The sequence below is a fragment of the Myxine glutinosa genome, chromosome 1, assembly GCF_964187855.1.
Source record: "Myxine glutinosa chromosome 1, kmMyxGlut1.1, whole genome shotgun sequence".
NCBI classification, from domain to species: domain Eukaryota; kingdom Metazoa; phylum Chordata; class Myxini; order Myxiniformes; family Myxinidae; genus Myxine; species Myxine glutinosa.
Window position 1 is genome coordinate 195,897,408 of NC_136261.1, and position 17,386 is coordinate 195,914,793.

A 17,386-nucleotide genomic window follows, 5' to 3' on the forward strand; every position below is an offset into this window, starting at 1 on the left:
TGTGTTATAGTGTGTTTCTTTTGTGTTTTGTGAATATGGGTTCTTTCCTTCATAGTATTTGCTTGTTTCTTTGATTTTCTTTTCTCCCCCCTACCTCTCACGAACATCTCACCCTTTGTCCAGCGTTTTGAAGACAGAACAAAACAAAAATAAAAGAAAATAAAAAAATTCTATATTAATTCTTTCTCTCCTCCCGGACACGTGCTTGTTCGCTCTCCTCCTCGTCTCGACTTGTGCCCCGCCCCCTATATCTCGTTTTTCTTCCACCTCTGCTCCTTTCTCAAATCCACGTTCTCACTTAGAGACTTTTCCCAGATTGATTTTCATGGTTTTGTTTAAATATCATGTAAATATGTTTTTAAAACGCAGCGGTGATGCCGACGCCGCCCCGCCCCCCCCCCCCCCCCCCCCCTTAGAATTTTCCATGTTTTAAACGTTTCCCAGTGTGTACCATGGATTAGAATAGGTACACCGTATCCCTGCGTGTCGTAAGAGACGACTAAGAGGGTTGGCGTCAGGAAGGGCATCCGGCCATAAAAGCATTGCCTCAAAAAGAGAACCATGACAATTACAACTACATATGGGCAGGGTACAGCCCGAAGTGGAGATCGGTATCTGCGGTTTGGGACATGGAATGTAGGGACAATGACAGGGAGATCAGGAGAAGTGGTGGAAGTATTGGTCAGAAGAAGAGTGAACATATGTTGTGTGCAAGAGACGAGATGGAAGGGAAGTGGTGTGAGAATGGTGAAGGGTAGGCAGGGACAGAAATACAAGTTTATGTGGCAAGGGTGCCTGGAGGGCGTGAATAGTGTTGGTGTCCTGTTTTCTGAGGAGTTTGTAGACAGTGTGGTGAGTGTGACTAGAGTGAGTGATAGGTTGATGATGGTGAAAATGATGATTGGAAAGCTCTTGGTGAACGTCATCTCGGGATATGCTCCGCAGGTTGGTCGAAGCGATGAAGAGAAGGACAAGTTCTGGTGTGCGATAGAGAAGCTGATGGAAAACGTGAAAGATGAGGAAGTTGTTGTGGTAGGAGGAGACCTAAATGGACATGTGGGAAGGAGTATGGATGGATTGACGGAGTTCATGGGGGTTACGGATATGGTGTGAGAAATGGAGAAGGTGACAGGATTTTGGAGTTTGCTGATGGAGCTGATTTGTTGATTTGTAATACTCAGTTCCAGAAAGAGGATAATAAGCTTGTTACATATACGTCAGGTGGGTCGACGACAACCGTTGACTACCTGATGGTGCGTAGGCGAGATAGGGGGCACCTCCGGGACACAAAGGTGATCCCGGGGGGGGGAGGCTGTTTCACAGCACCACTTGTTTGTCTGCGACATAAGGGTGAAAGGTGTGAGGAGAGCTCGGCGGGTGAAGTACCAACCGAGAATGAAGGTGTGGAGGTTGAAAGAGGTGACAGTAAGGGAGGCATTAAAAGAGAGGCTGAGTAGGGTAGAGGATGATGTGGTTGAGCATGAAAGTGGTTGGATGTCAATGAAAGCTAGTCTGTTGGGAGCCGTTGGTGAGGTATGTGGATGGACAAAAGGACCACCGAGGCACTCGGAAACATGGTGGTGGGATGATGAAGTTGGAAAGAGGATTGACGAGAAGAGGAAGAAGTTCAAGGAGTGGCAGAAGGTGAAGGGTACGGGAGCAGAAACAGCAGAGCATGAAAGTTGTAAGGCAGCCAGGAAGGCTGCAAAGAAAGAGGTAGCAAAGGCGCAGGAGGCATGTAGGAAAATGTTCAGAGAACGCTTGAATTCGGAAGAGGGTCAGAAAGCAGTATTCAGGATTGCAAAGCAGATAGCGAAAGAGAGGTGTGATGTGATGGGGGTGAGTTGCTTGAAGGATGAAGTGGGACAAATCGTTGTCGACCCAGATGGAATTAAAAGAAGATGGAAAAGATATATGGAAATGCTGTTGAATACAGAGAATGAATGGGATGGCAACATGGAGAGTAACCCAGTTTTAGGACCGGCAGAGAAGATAACTGAGAAGGAAGTTGAGGAAGCGATAAAAGCAATGAAGGGTAGAAAAGCGGGAGGGCCGACAGGAGTTGTGGGAGACATGTTGAAGGCAGCAGGAAGTTGGGGTGTGAAGAGAATGACAGAGATCTGTAATCTGGTGGTGAAAGAAGGCCGCATTCCAGTGGATTGGGAACCGAGTACCCTCGTCCCTCTATACAAGGGGAAAGGTGACCCTCTGGAGTGTGGCTCGTACCGAGCGATAAAGTTATTGGAGCATGGAATGAAGGTATTGGAAAGGGTGTTGGACAGGAGGATAAGGAAGAAAGTGAAGATCGATGAAATGCAGTTTGGATTTATGCCAGGAAGAGGAACGACAGATGCGCTTTTCATTGTGAGGCAGTTGCAGGAGAAGTACATGGAGAAGAGGACGAAGTTGTTTCTTGGGTTTGTTGATCTGGAGAAAGCATTCGATAGAGTTCCACGCAAAGTAATGACATGGGCATTGAGGAAGTTAGGAGTGGAGGAATGTTTGATCAGAGTAGTGATGGCAATGTACAAAAGAGCGCGCACAGCTGTAAGGACGAAGGACGGGAACAGTGGTGAGTTTGAGGTGAAGGTGGGAGTGCATCAGGGGTCGGTACTAAGTCCACTACTATTTGTAGCTGTGATGGAGGTTTTTGTACTAGAGACTTGGCATTTAATATGGAATATTTTTATTGTGGGGTTGAATTTACTTTTCAAGATGACTTAGAACCAAAAGTTCATTGGGATTACGTTGAAATTATTCTCGATTTTGTTAATGTGACCTTTCAAAGAAACAAAAACCACATTTGACATTTCGAAGCAAATAAATTGATCCTTGAAAGTGATGCAAACTGATATCGAACTCAATTCACGGACAGTACTGTGTTAAACTTCTGTACGTTTTCCAGAAGTATCTCTTTATTTTGCACATTAGCCAAAAAAAATTCAACAAAAACAAAAGCTAAATTATGACTGGGATTACGGACAGTAAAATTACAGTTCAGTACTTCGTGTAACCCCCACGAGCATTCAGGAGAGCACGTACATGTCGAGGCATGCTGTTCACGAGATTTGCCAAAGTTTGGACAGGAATCGCTTGCCATGCAGTGACAATAGCCTGCTGCAATTCACGCACAGAGGTCGGCTGCTGGTCCAAGTTGTCGATTTGACCCATTAATTCTGCCCACAAGTTCTCTATCGGATTCATATCCGGGGACATGGCAGGCCACTCCATATGCTCTACACCACGGTCAGCAAGAAAGTGTTGGATCATGCGAGCACGATGAGGCCGTGCATTGTCATCTTGGAAGACGAAGTTTCCTCGAAAGGCTGCACGAGCAAATGGAAGCAATGTTTCTTCCAGAATGACCCTGTACTTGAACTGGTTCAAGTTTCCATTCAGAACAACCAGGTCAGTTTGGCCCCCTGCATGAAAAGCAGCCCAAACTGTCACCCCACCCCCTCCAGCTTGGACTCTTGGCACTATACAATCTTCGCTGTGAGCTTCATGCACTTGTCTGCGCACTCGGACGCGGCCATCTTGACGATAGACCAGAAATCTAGACTCGTCACTGAAGGTCACGTGATTCCAGTGTCCTGGCTGCCATTGACGGTGCTCTCTGGCCCACTGCAATCGGCGCTAGCTGTGTTGTCTGGTCAGGCGTGGCTTTCTCAGGGGACGCCTGGTACAATAGCCTGCTTGAACCAGTCGGTGGTTGACTAGCCTTCTGGATACAGGCACATTTGTCAGTTGCTGCCACTCAGCCCTAAGCCGATTAGCTGACTTGGTACGGCCATTGCAGACTAACCGGTGCAGCTGGCGATCATCTCTCCTTGTGGTTCTGCGTGGACATCCTGGCCTCGGTATTGGAGTCGGGACACCCCTCTGAGCATTTCGTTTCAGGATCTTTGACACCTGACCTTGAGTGATACCATACTGCTGAGCAATAGCACACTGTTTCATGCCAGAATTTCGTAAAGCCACCACTCCATGACAAACAGCATTGTCAAGTTGACGGATCATCTCCAGAGGAAGCGGCAATAACTTTTGTAGACGTGCAGCAGTTGTTTTCCACTAATACAGAACGCAACAACCCTTATATACCCGATTGTGAAGCCAATCGCCAAAGGTACCTGTCCTTACATTTCGTCACGCCACCTGTGATATAATCCTGTTATTGACTTCTTGCTGCGAAAGACAATCAGTGACATGGTTCTTTCAACAAAGACATCACCGAAGGGTAAAAGAAACTCACCAGATTGATATACTGAGTTCAGAAAGTAAACCCAAGACAAGAAAAAAAAAATCTTCCATATTTAATGCCAAGTCTGTATTTGCAGCTTGTCAGAGCACGAACGACTCTCTGTCAGCAACTCCCTCCTGACTTCGAAGAAAAAATCGCAAAGTTTCGGAACTACACGCAGGAGAAAATAGCAGAGAACTTCATTGCTCCGCAGGACATCATTTATATGGATGAGATCCCTCTGACCTTTGTGTATATTTGGTGTAGCTGTATTTTTATTTTTGTGTTGCTTTGTCACTGAATTTGTGCTTTGCGTGCGCCTGACAAGTTTCTGTGGCTGTCGAGTTTCTCACTTTTTGTGGTTAATTTTCGAACGTTTTTGCGCTTGGTTTTTTGTGCAACATTTGCGGCTTATAAACCAGTGCGGCTTGTGTGTGTTTAAATTCCAGATTTTTTTTAAAATTTAGGGGATGCGGCTCATATAACGATGCGCTCAATGGTCCGAAATTTACGGTAATTACATTAGACCCACATTGACCCCTTCACAACCCCACAACTTAACCCCCATTAGACCCTTTAGATAAGGATATCTTAGTAAAATAAAAAAATTAAAAAAAACACCTTCAGAGGCCATTTTTCCCCGCAGACCGGGGGTTGGCCTTTTTCGGGCACCGTGGTTGTTGTTGTTTTTGTTGGTCCCCTTTTTGAAGCAATGTTTTACGGCCGTATGCCCTTCCTGCCGCCAACCCTTTTTGTAAGGATATCTTAGTAATATAAGTATAATTATTTTGTCATTGAACGTTGTGACTGGTACTTCTGTCAAAAGACCCCCCCCCCCCCCCCCACCCCCCCATTGGTAAGTACCTTAGTACCAAACCAAGAGGGTTGAAAATATCATTAATAAATTACATTTTCTTTGGTTTCTTCAGGTTCTACTCATCTTGGTTGGTGACAAACAGAAAAGTCCCACGTAGCATTAAACTGCCTATGACATCAATTCCACCCCATTATAATCAAATGGGATTTATATGATATTTTTATTGCCAAACCTTAGGAATATTTTGCAAAACAAAATTTTGTTTGCAAAACCTTTGCAAAAATATTTTTTGCAAAATTTTGCAAAACCGAGCCAAACAGGAAATCAGAGCCGTCTCCCTCGACATATCACGTGCCTTTGATACGGTCTGCCACCCCGCTCTGCTCACCAAACTCTCCTCCTATGGTATCCATTGAAATGTCCATGCATGGCTTGCGGACTTCCTCTCTGATCGTAGTCAACGTGTGGCCCTGAATGGCTTTCCTTCAACTCACCTTCCTGTTCAGGCTGGAGATCCCCAAGGAAGTATTCTGGGCCCTGTGCTTTTCCGCTCTATCTCTTTGCTGATGACTCCTCTCTCTGCCGCTCCATACCTCATCCCTCAGATGGGCAGTCTGCAGCCTCCTCACTCTCTGCAGACCTGGACAAAATCACAGACTGGTCAAACAAGTGGAACATGTCTTTCAATCCTGACAAATCTCACACTCTCACTATGTCTCTCCGAAAAGACTGACTGGACAACCCTCCCATCTACTTTCTCAACAATTCTCTCCAAGAAGTTCTGTCACTCAAGCTTTTGCGTCCCACTATATGCCATGACCTTTCCTGGGAAAAACACATTTCCAAACTGGCCTCCAAAGCAAGTCGCCGACTTGGCATCCTCCGTCGTGCGAAGTCCTTCCTTGGCACACCTGAGCTCCTCACCACATACAAGGCTTTCGTCCAAAGCTCAACAGAATACTGTTCTCCCCTATGGGCCGGTGCTCCTGCTTCACACCTCGCTCGGCTTCACACTGTTGAAACCAAAGCTTTCAGAATCATTGGAATCTCCAATGATAAACCTAACTACGAGGGCCTTTCACTCACTCACCGCAGGCAGGTTTGGTAGTCTTCCTGTCTTCTAACGACTCCTCTCCGGCTTTGCTCCCCCAGCAGCTCTCTCTGTGCTCTGTCTGCCAAATATTCCTACAGGTCGCACAAGATCTCCCAGCAACCCTCTTATAGTTAAACTGCCAAAACCAAGACTCTCTGCTCACCTTCACTCCTTCATTCCGCTTTTCTCCCACCTCTGGAACAAACTCGCTCACTCTCTTCAATCCCACTCCTCCCTCCAGGTCTTTAAAACAACTGTTCACCACCATCTCTTATCTTCCCCCATTTAAAACCTTCATCTTTTCTACCCCTGTTAATTCACCCCAGATCCACTTTTGAAATACCGACTTCTATCCTGGAAGTCCTAGCAGTGTCCATGTGGTTTTTTTTTTTTACCTCTCCAACCCCAAACACCCCCCCATGCCTCCTCTCCCGAAGCCCTCTCCCTCCTACAGATCTTCCGATGTCCCTGCTCTCCATCTTGTCTCCCGCTCCCTTTATCATGTTTTATGTTTTACGTGTCCATTTGTTTTTTTGTGATCAATGTTAGCTCTTGCACGAGCCTCGATATTCTTTCCAAAAAAATAACAATAAATAAATCAATAACAGGGTTCGCCTCGTCCTGGACTTGTGGGACCATTATTACCTGGTGGCAGAGTACATGGACTGTGGAAGATGCAAAGGGACCTTCATCGCATGTGACAGCCGTCTGCTGGAGCAGATAGCTGATGGTCCAAAATCAATTTTTCCTGTTTTACTGACATACAAGTATGCTTGTGGCCGTGCTGTTGTTTCCCTGTTACGATCTCGCACACTCGGGAACTATCAGACAATCTCCAGGAGTTGCACAACAACGAATGGCTTCAAAAGCAAATGTGCTATCTTTCAGACTGCAGGCAGCATATCAAGGGTTTGCAAGGTATGCACATACCGCCATCGCAGTATCAAGAGGCACCTGCTTTCAAGATCCTCCTGAATGCCAAGTGTTTCTTGGCCTCGTACGCAAGGGATGTCTAGGGTCGTCTTTCTGAGATGAAGGCCTCTATCACTTCCACAATAGTGGCAGTGCTGAAGATTGACGCCACGAAAAAGGCTTGTGTCGACGTTTGTATGTCCTATATAATTATTTATCTCTTTGGATTTGCCCTCAACACGTGACAATTATTAAAATGTATTCATAGTCATTGTGCAATAAATGCAACTCCATTTTACCCTGCAGGTATGCAAGAAGTTACAAGGAGAGGCAGCTAATTCAGCGAGCTGGTGTATGAACATCGGAAATGAAAATCGAGAGATTCCTCTCTCCATTATCCCAACATCTGAGGCTTGTCCCGCATTGAAGGACACATGGCAGGACTTATGGACCGCTATCAAAAACAGGGAAGGAGCCATCAAAACTATACACCGACAGACTGCTGCAGTATGTTTGGCCCCTCCAAATTCACTGTTCTCTTCAATAGATGGGAAGGAACCGAGGTGAGTCAAGACATCTGGCATTTTATGCATCGTTTGGCCCTCGGATGTGCAACAGAGTCCCATCCATTGTACGGAACATTCATGGCTCGTCTTTCCCATTGCATATTTGAATGGGTCAAGGCTGATGTCGATGCGCTGGCACATGCCAAGCAACGTGAGATGGTGAAAATGGGCCTCTCTAACCCCAGTGAGTCTGCAGGGCATCAAGCCATTACAAGGGAAGAGTTGGCCATGTATGTCATTATAACTATTATGATCTGAAGAACGTCATCCTGTGAAAACGTTCCAGTTGTAATAATAATATATCTACATACTCATGTACTGTATACATGTACCTAATATTGTTCACTCTCTTTCAGACACCGTTGGAGGCGGACCAGAGATGCTGAGAAAACTAGAGGCTGCAGAGGAATTGATACTCTCTCTGTCCAGTGCTACAGACTCTCTTGGTGTATGCTCTTTGAAGGAAAAGATGAAGACCATCTGGGAGGAGCAAAAGAGGCATGTAGCTTGCATTCAAGATGTGTCCGAGTTATCTCTCTACATCATAACTGGGCACGTCACCAAAGCTACAGAGATGCTGCCAGTCTTTCGCTGTGCTGGAGGATCCACCTGCCTCGAACTTTCACCTTCACATGGCTCGTTTTATACCTGGAACAGCTGCAAATTCTGTCAATTTCCAAGCATACCTGTTCGATGGGGTGAGCCGGTGGAATGCAGCCCGAGTGGCTGCGGCAATTGATTTCTTGGAAATCACTTTGACAACAGGCTGCAGAGCAAACTCAATGAACTGAGCCAGGAAGTACACCAGAATGACATTTCCCCTCATTATGTGGTCAGGAAAGTCGACCGATGGAAAAATTGGCATGGAGTACCTTTTACACCAGTCAGCTTTGATCTTCCCTGAAGATGAAGAGATCAATTCTCAGATCGATGAGGAATTTGATATCCTGATGTGCGAGGAAAAAGAACCAACCTCCTTTGCTTTTCAAAATGAGGACCTCCAAACAATTGCTGCACCGAATGAGGATCTCTGTTCACAATTTTATAACACGATCTGTTCCATTCTCATTTCATGACCAAAAAAACAAAAACCGCGATCAGTTGTCTTTTCACAATTTGCCTAAATAAATAACTTTCTTTGATGCCGTTACAAATACGTGGGGGGTTTTTTTTTTTTTTGAGACCTGCTCATCCTGGACGATGAAATATTTTTAGTCCATTGCAGGTTGATGACGAAGATGTGGTTGATGAGGTGGAAGAGGATAGTGAAGGATCTGCCGATGCCAAAGGCATACCAGGCTGGGGGAGGTGGACAAACTCACACAAGCCCTTGTCGGATTGAGTGGCCTTTGTGTTACCAATGCCCAGGCCAAGATTATCAAGAGCCTGTTTGGTCAGTTGGTTGACTGATACCAAGCCTCTGATTTTCATGACCCGAGTAAGGAATCCACCCTCAGGACGGTTTGCGAGAATGAAGGGTTCCAATGGACACTTTAGCGTCAAAGCAGTTAAAAGTCAATATAAAGTGGATATTTTAGGAATCTTCAAAAAAATAACAAACAACTCTATTTATCTTTAATCTGTTGTATACTTTGTTAGACTTTGAGTAGTCAGAAGCAAAACTAATACTTATGGATGCATCTTTGTTTTCCAGATGTTTTCTCTCAGCTCGTTCTCCTGCTCATGTCGATCAAAAAAGTCGCATTGTGGATGCGATCTGCATCCGCTTGTGTGACAGGTACACACAGCCAAAACGTGAACACTGCTATGTGTCCAGATGGAAGCTCATCCTGTCGTCCTACAACGGCATAAGGCAGTGTCTGCTGAACAGTGAGGCTTTGTTGGAGGGCACTGACCTGGTGCTCTTCAGCATCAACGAGACGACGCTCACTAGGTGGTACAAGAAGACGGCTCGAATAAATGAAGCTAGGATTTGCTTGCAGGGTAAAACCTTACGAGGTGGGCTGGCATGTGCTTCTTCCGACCTCCCCGAGGCACATCGGCGGCCGACGTCCATGGAGCCTCCAGCAGACCCACACATGTTTGAGGAGCCACAAGACAACTGGAGAGGCGTTTAAAAAGAGCAAACCTGCTGTGGTAACCGGTATATTTTAGCTTGAAAAGTTCTTGCAAACATGTTATATTTACCGCCTTTAAATATCTCTAAGTTCTGTCAAATTAATAGTCTTGACTTCACGTGAAATTTCTCCTTTGAAATACACTACATGTTGAAATATCACGTGCCTGCACAATGTACAAGTTTGGGTGAGGCTATTAAGTTTTATAACATTTGAAATTATTGTGCAGTATTACATCCCACTGCGGAAGGTACTGGAAGTGTGGCAGCACCTGAGCGGACCGAGCTCGCAGTATCCCGCACCACAGCGTGGAGGAAGAGGAGGATAGAACTGGGAGGGACGAACACTTCCAAGGTTAGCAGGAAGCAGTATACAGCAATACCCCGTTTTACGCCATTTCGACCTACGTCAAATCCGACTTCACGCCACTCTTCTAGAGTAAATTTCAGTTCAGCGAACGTCATTATGTGCGACTTTACATCACTCCTACATCATAATACCAACGCATACCAATACGAACGCATACCAAAGAGCCAGCTGCTGATACAGGAGAAGGCGAAGTCTTTGTTCCAGGATCTTCTGAAGAAGTACCCGGAGGATAAGGACACAACCTTCATTGCAAGCTCTGGATGGTTTGCACGCTTTAAACGGCGCTTCAGCTTGCACAACGTCAAGATTCAGGGCGAAGCCGCAGCTGCCGACACCGCAGCCACCGAGGAATTTCCTGCCACATTGAAGAAGATCATTGAGGACGAGGGATTCTTGCCCGAGCAGATCTTCAACGTCGACGAAACGGACCTTTTTTGGAAGAGGATGCCCGACAGATCCTTTATCTCGAAGGAGAAGACCATGCCAGGCCACAAAGTCACGAAGGAGCGGCTAACGCTAATGCTTGGGGGTAATTGCACCGGCGACTTCAAGCTGAAGCCGCTCTTGGTGTATCATGCGGCGAACCCCCGGACACTTAAGAACATCCCGAAGGCGTCTCTTCCCGTCATTTGGATGAATACGTAATATGAAGGCATGGGTAACCGTCATAATTTTTGAAGAATGGTTCATCAATCATTTCATCCCGGCTGTCAAGAGCTATTGTCGAGAGAAGAAAATTCATATTTAAATTGCTGCTGATTTTGGACAATGCACCTGGCAATCCCATTAACCTCGGTGATTTTGACCCCAATGCGAAGGTGGTGTACTTGCCACCCAACACCACATCGCTCATCCAGCCTATGGACCAGGGTGTGATCGCGCTTTTTAAGCACTACTATCTCCGCCACACTCTTCGTCAGGCTGTCGATGCAACATCGGAGGAGGAAGGCATCAACATCCGGCAGTTTTGGAAAAACTATAACATCTACCAGGCATTGCTTAACATCAATGCTGCATGGTTACGGTGTTTGTCTTCATTTTAAGGCATTTTTAAGGCATTACGCCCGGTTTACGTCAAAAACCGAGTTACGTCACAGCTTATGGAACTTGCTTCGATCGGGTTCCCCACCGGGTACCAGCGTGAGTTGTCAAAATGACGTAGGCCGGGGTATTGCTGTACCTGTAGGGTGTGCAGCCAGCCAATGACAGCACCGGGACACACCCAGTTCAGGGGCCAGTGATATTTCCCACATGGACAGGAACAAATATCAAAAGAGCAGTGGCTGGGAGAGAGGAATGTGGTTTCGACCGGGACCAGATGAGCACCTTCGGACCTCCAAGCAGAGGCGACACCTCCGGAGAGTGGATTGACGACAACGGAACAACGTGCTCAATTCATGTGATACGTCATGATGTGTTTGCATTCTCATTCACTTTTACAAGTTTTCTGTTGATGTGACTGTCAGGAATAAATAATTCTGCTGTGACATTAAGGTGCTTGTGGTTGTCTTGTGGGAAATATCGCTGTCCACCTTCGGACCTCCAAGCAGAGGCGACACCTCCGGAGAGTGGATTGACGACAACGGAACAACATGCTCAATTAACGTGATACGTCATGATGTGTTTGCATTCTCATTCACTTTTACATGTTTTCTGTTGATGTGACTACAACAACATGCATTTATGGCCATTTTCCCTGCTAGAGCAGGGGTTAGCCTTGCGGAGCCCCATGACAATCTTCTCCATAGATAAAAAAAAACATTCTGTTGATGTGACTGTCAGGATTAAATAATTCTGCTGTGCCATTAAGGTGCTTGTGGTTTAGTCATATTATTTATATGGTCATTATGTGCCTAAATATCTTGACACATTGGTGTTTGTCATTCCATATTGGGACAAGTATACAAAGCAGTATACAATGCCGGGACAAATCTTCGCTTCATGATTGACACCACAAAAAAGGTGTGTATGCGTCCTATGTAATTATTTATCTCTTCAGGATTTCCCCCAATATTTGACGATTATTAAATTTAATTGATAGTCTTGTGCAAAAAATACCTCAATTGTACCTTACAGGTATACAAGAAGTTGCAAGGAGAGGCAGCTAATTTGGTAAGCTGGTGCATAAATGTTGGAAATGAAAATGGAGAGATTCCACTTTTCATTATCACATCATCTGAGCCTTGCCCCACATTTAAGGATATGGCAGATGGACTTCTTGCCATGAAAACGACATGAAAAAACAGGGAAGGAACCACTAACACTCTTGCACTAAAAGGGACTGCTACAATATTTTTGGTCCATAAAAATATGGTGGTCTCTTCAATTGATGAGAATGCATTGAGGTTCGTCTCAACATCTGGCATTTTATGTATCTTGTGCTCGGATGTACAACTGAGTCCCATCCATTCCATGAAACATTCATGGCTCGCTTCTCCAACTGCATATTTGAATGAGATAAGGCTTATGTTGACACACTGGTGCCTGCGAAGAAAGGTGAGATGGTAAACATAGGTGTTCCTGACCCAGGTGAGTCTGCATTGCGCAAAGCCATTACAAGGGAAGAGTTGTGGCCAGGTATGTCATCATTATATTGTTACGTGGAAGAGGGGGGTCCATAGTTAGATCGTGGTGGTTTAAAAAAATTTTTTAAAATCGCAAGGTGGTGGTGATGTTCAATAAATATTTTCCGGATATCAACACTGTGGGATACATCCATGACCATGACACGATATCCCTTCAAGTGTATGACTGCCAGTATCCTGGAAGCCATCCAAAATGAGTTATTACGAATTGCGAATAACTCCTCAACCAAGGATGAATTTCTAATCCTCAGCCTTCCTCCCCACACATTGCTCCTTCAAATCAGACATTTTACAATGCGACAGAAAAATAAACATGTCTGCACAAAACAGTGCATCACTCAGGACTGAGACAAGATGGCGGCCTCCTGCCAGAGGTTTGATGCCAACAAGTGTTGCCCATAATGCCACTTGTTCAAAATCTCAATAGCATACTTCCTTCCTCTCACTGCAACAAATTGTCCCAAAACCATTTGATCAGACCTCGTACACTTTCTTTGTTGGGGCACCTCTGTGCCAGAACCGAATTTGAAGCAATACAAGGAAACGGTCTGCAGAACAATGAACCCTATTCAGGCTGGAGGTGGGAGGGGGGAGGGGGGAGGGGGGAGGGGGGCGTGAGTTGTCAAAATGACTTCCCCCAGCCTAAACATACTTCGAAAAAGCCCAGCCTAATGAATAGAGTTGAAGGGTTCAAAACAACTTTAAAACAGTGAAGTGCGATTAATCCACGAGCCTGGACTTTGTACAGTACACAAAAAGATCAATGAAGAGACCAAAAGGATGTGGAAAAATGGTCTGTGTAACATTTAAAGGGTCAAAAAAGATTGAAAATGGTGAAATGCTACCAATATTAATCAATGAGGAGCCGAGGTCCACCTCACACACATTATTTTAGCTCCGCCTTATACTTCCACCGCCCACATCACCCACATATCAAAGTACTAACCACGCACAGGACAGATCAGCTGTCAAAAATGACGGATCATCAATGAGCACTTCCAAAGCCAGTCAGTGAACAGGCATCCTCCATTGTGGAAGGTCATTATTTGGGTTATCTCAACTTTTATCCACAAAGTATTCATCCACAGCTTGATGGATTACTGTTCTCCCCCTCTGTGCTAGCACCCCTGCTTCAAACCCTACTGAGCTTGACGCCGTGGAAACCAAGCACAATAGAAACCACACCTTTAAGATCATTGGAATATTCCATGATGAAGCCGAGTCTCTGGGCCTATCACTTTCACTTCGCAAACAGCCCGGTGGTCTCCTGGTCTTTACAAACTCCTTTCTGGTCTTGCACTCTCTGCTCTTTCTATGCTCTGTCTTCCACCCCCTCCCGAATGCTTCTGTTGGGCGCACACAGTTTGCAGTAACCCCCTTCTGGTGAAACTTCCAAAATCCAGACTCACCGTTCACTTCCACTCTTTTGTGGAAAGGTCTGCAGGAAAAAAATTCTCCAGTCTTTTTAATCTCATTCTTCCATCCTGGACTTCAAAACAGCTGTTCACCACCATCTTAATTTTAAAAAACGGCAAGGGGGAGGGAGGCAGAATTAATTTGAGGGCAAACCACAACAACAACAACAACAACAAAAAAACCCCTTACGGCTGGGTTTGGACAAGATGAGTAAACACCGCTCACCTTCACTATGCCTTAGAGCAGGGGTTCTTAACCTTTTTCCCTGTCAAGACCCCCAACGGATTGCCCACGATGTCCCCATACCCCCTTCGCCAGACTGTTGACTGACCAAGGCGCACTGAAGGTGCGCATAGCTAGGGGGAACTGGGGGCATGTCCCCCGAGAATGTTTTTGATTTCTAGGTGCCCTGTGGTGCATTCTGAGGGGTGTTTTTACTTTAATTGCCTATTTTTTTGGATGAAAATTGGTAACTTATTACCTAGAAAATGGGCCAAGTTCGGGGATCCGCACCTGATTACCAGTCCCATTAGGTTCCAGTGTGACTTCAAAATATCTCAATAGCTTAGTTTTACATATGGATAATTAGGAACAGAACAGGAAAGAAAATCATGAGGATTTTATCCCTATTTATTTCTTTGCTTGTTAACAAAGAAACAAAACAAACTTGAAACTAAACTAAACTAAAACATGCAAGTTTTATGCAAGCCGTTTTACTAATCTAGTGAGATTGTTGCTGCTGTTTTCGTGCAATCAGAATATGGAATCGGGGCACAGTTCGTGACACCACTCGCATATCATCGGACACATCAAGTCGATTTCTCCACTTTGATTTCAGGTTCAACTAGATGGTATTCATAGAATACTTACCCTGCGCAGTCAACTTGGTGTGAGCAAACTCTTATATTTTTCAACGTTTCTTTTTTTTTTTATCCAATGTGGCTGCCAGACCACGTGAGCAATGACATCATCAATTTATATTCTCTAAATAATTGTTGCATAGATCATGCTCAATGAATTTCAAACTGATCAGACTAAGCGTAGTCCCTGTCGAATTATGACGTCGTAATTATGGCACCAATGACGTCATCGTATTCCCCATATGGAGTTATTTACAATGAGCCACGTTTCAATTTTTAAAATGCTGACATGGCACACATTTTACTTTACTGAAATGCAGACACAAATGTTATATTTTCGTCAAAAAACGTCGGGATTTCGCCAAATCTGTTTTGGTCGTGTGTTAATATACCTCAGCGATTGACAAATCTGAAATCAGAATTTTATTTGAGGTCAAAATGACCCCGTGAGGTCGCTCCGTAGGCCTCGTGAGGCCTACGTGAGGTCGCTCGTGAGGCCTGCTCGTCATTTGCAGTGTGATAATTAATTCCATGCCCACTCTAGAAGACTTCATCTTCACACAATAACAACTTCTAGCTTCCAGACCGTACATCCAATCATCTTGAAATTTTGCACACATGTTACACTTAATTACCTCAACTATAACATAAAATTTCACGTCGATCAATGAAGCGGTTCAAGAGTTATAAAAAAAATTCGTTTCATTATTTATATCTGCCAAACCACGTGACCTATCGCAAATTCCAAAATGTGATTTTAGTAGACTGATTTGCTGAACACATCTGTGAAGTTTCCCCTCGATAGGATCACAAATGAGGGAGGAGCTTGGTTTTAAAAGTTTATGCTTAAAAACGTCATAACTCCGAAACCATGTGATGCATGACATCATTCTCGCTGACTTTTTCTGTTCATCATGGGTATGCGATTCTGCCTGCAAAGTTTGGCCTCGATCTTTTCAGTCGTTTCGGAGAAAATTGGATTTTAGTGGTTTTTCACTCAAAGCAATATGGTGTCCGAACCACGTGACCTACGACGTCATTATAATTTTATTTCTGCATCAATTTATACCGAGAAGATGCTCAAGAAATTTCATCCTAATCGGATAAGGTTTTTTACTTGTCGAATTATGACGTCATAACTTTCGGCACGTATGACGTCATCATTCACATATGTTGTTCCGCATGGAGTTCTTTGCAAGGAGACCTGTCTCAATTATTTCTGTGCAGCGGTTTTTGAGATATAGAGGTGCAAAGTTTTTTGGTTTTTCCAAGATGGCGCCCGTACCACGTGACCTGTGATGTCATAATATTCACTAAAATATTCTGCAGGAGGAGTCCCTCCGATGGTGAAAATTTCATGTCAATCTGACCAACGGTTGCTGAGAAAATGAATTTTTAAAATGCAGACACGCACGTACGTACGTACAACGTACGGACGGACCCGAATGCTTAACCCTGCCTTTTGCTTCACGAGTGCAGGGTAATAATGCCGGGATATCCGGGTGTTTTTCACGGACACGGATATCTGGCCGCCCCATTTATGTAATTGCATAATGAATGTGAATGCCCTATTCATATTTAAATATACTTTGAAAACTTTGAATATCTTCAGATAAGTAGGCTTACTACTCACTTGTTTTGCAAATGATTTCACCGGAATCAAATTGAGGTCGTAATTGCCGTAATTCGGTTCTTCACCTAATGTCCTAATGGCCTACAATCTCACGTAATGTAGGCCCTACATTACGTGACAGCACATTGGCTCAGTGTGAACTTTGACCTGCCCTAATCCCTATGTAAATGTTCTCATTGTCATGTCAATCATGCATTGTAATCGCATGCATACGCCCAGGGCGTAGAGTTGATTTATTCGATTTTTATTAGAAAATTGAATTTATATTTGTTTGAAATATAATTATACAAATATGTTTTGTTTTGAAATATATATTTATATTTAAATATATATTTATTATATATTTGAAGTTGATATTTCATTGAATTTATTACAATTTATTATTATTATTTATTAGGAGTCCCATACCCCCCAGATTTTGGTCCCCATATCCTTAAGGGGTATGAATACCCCAGGTTAAGAACCCCAGCCTTAGAGTATACACTGTACTTACTATACAAGGTACGATATTATACGTGCACCCTATATTAATTGCGAGCACTACACTTCAATCACTGATTGAATCACTGACACAAACACACACAAGCGCACACGAAACACACACGAAACACACACGAAACACACACGAAACACACACGAGACGTACACACACACACGAGACGTACACACACACACACGAGACGTACACACACACACGAGACGTACACACACACACACACAAACACACACGAGACGTACACACACACACAAACACACACGAGACGTACACACACACAAACACACACGAGACGTACACACACACACAAACACACACGAG

General features: G+C 44.4%; 1 long non-coding RNA gene across 2 annotated transcripts in view; it reads right to left on the reverse strand.

Moving 5' to 3' along the window:
- The window catches only part of LOC137432589 (uncharacterized), a 247,969-nt gene that overhangs the window by 223,604 nt on the left and 6,979 nt on the right, over positions 1–17,386 (reverse strand). For both annotated transcript variants that reach the window (XR_010985527.2, XR_010985528.2), the window contains exon 2: positions 14,070–14,174. This is a non-coding gene — a long non-coding RNA (uncharacterized LOC137432589). The remainder of the gene's footprint in view (positions 1–14,069; positions 14,175–17,386) is intronic.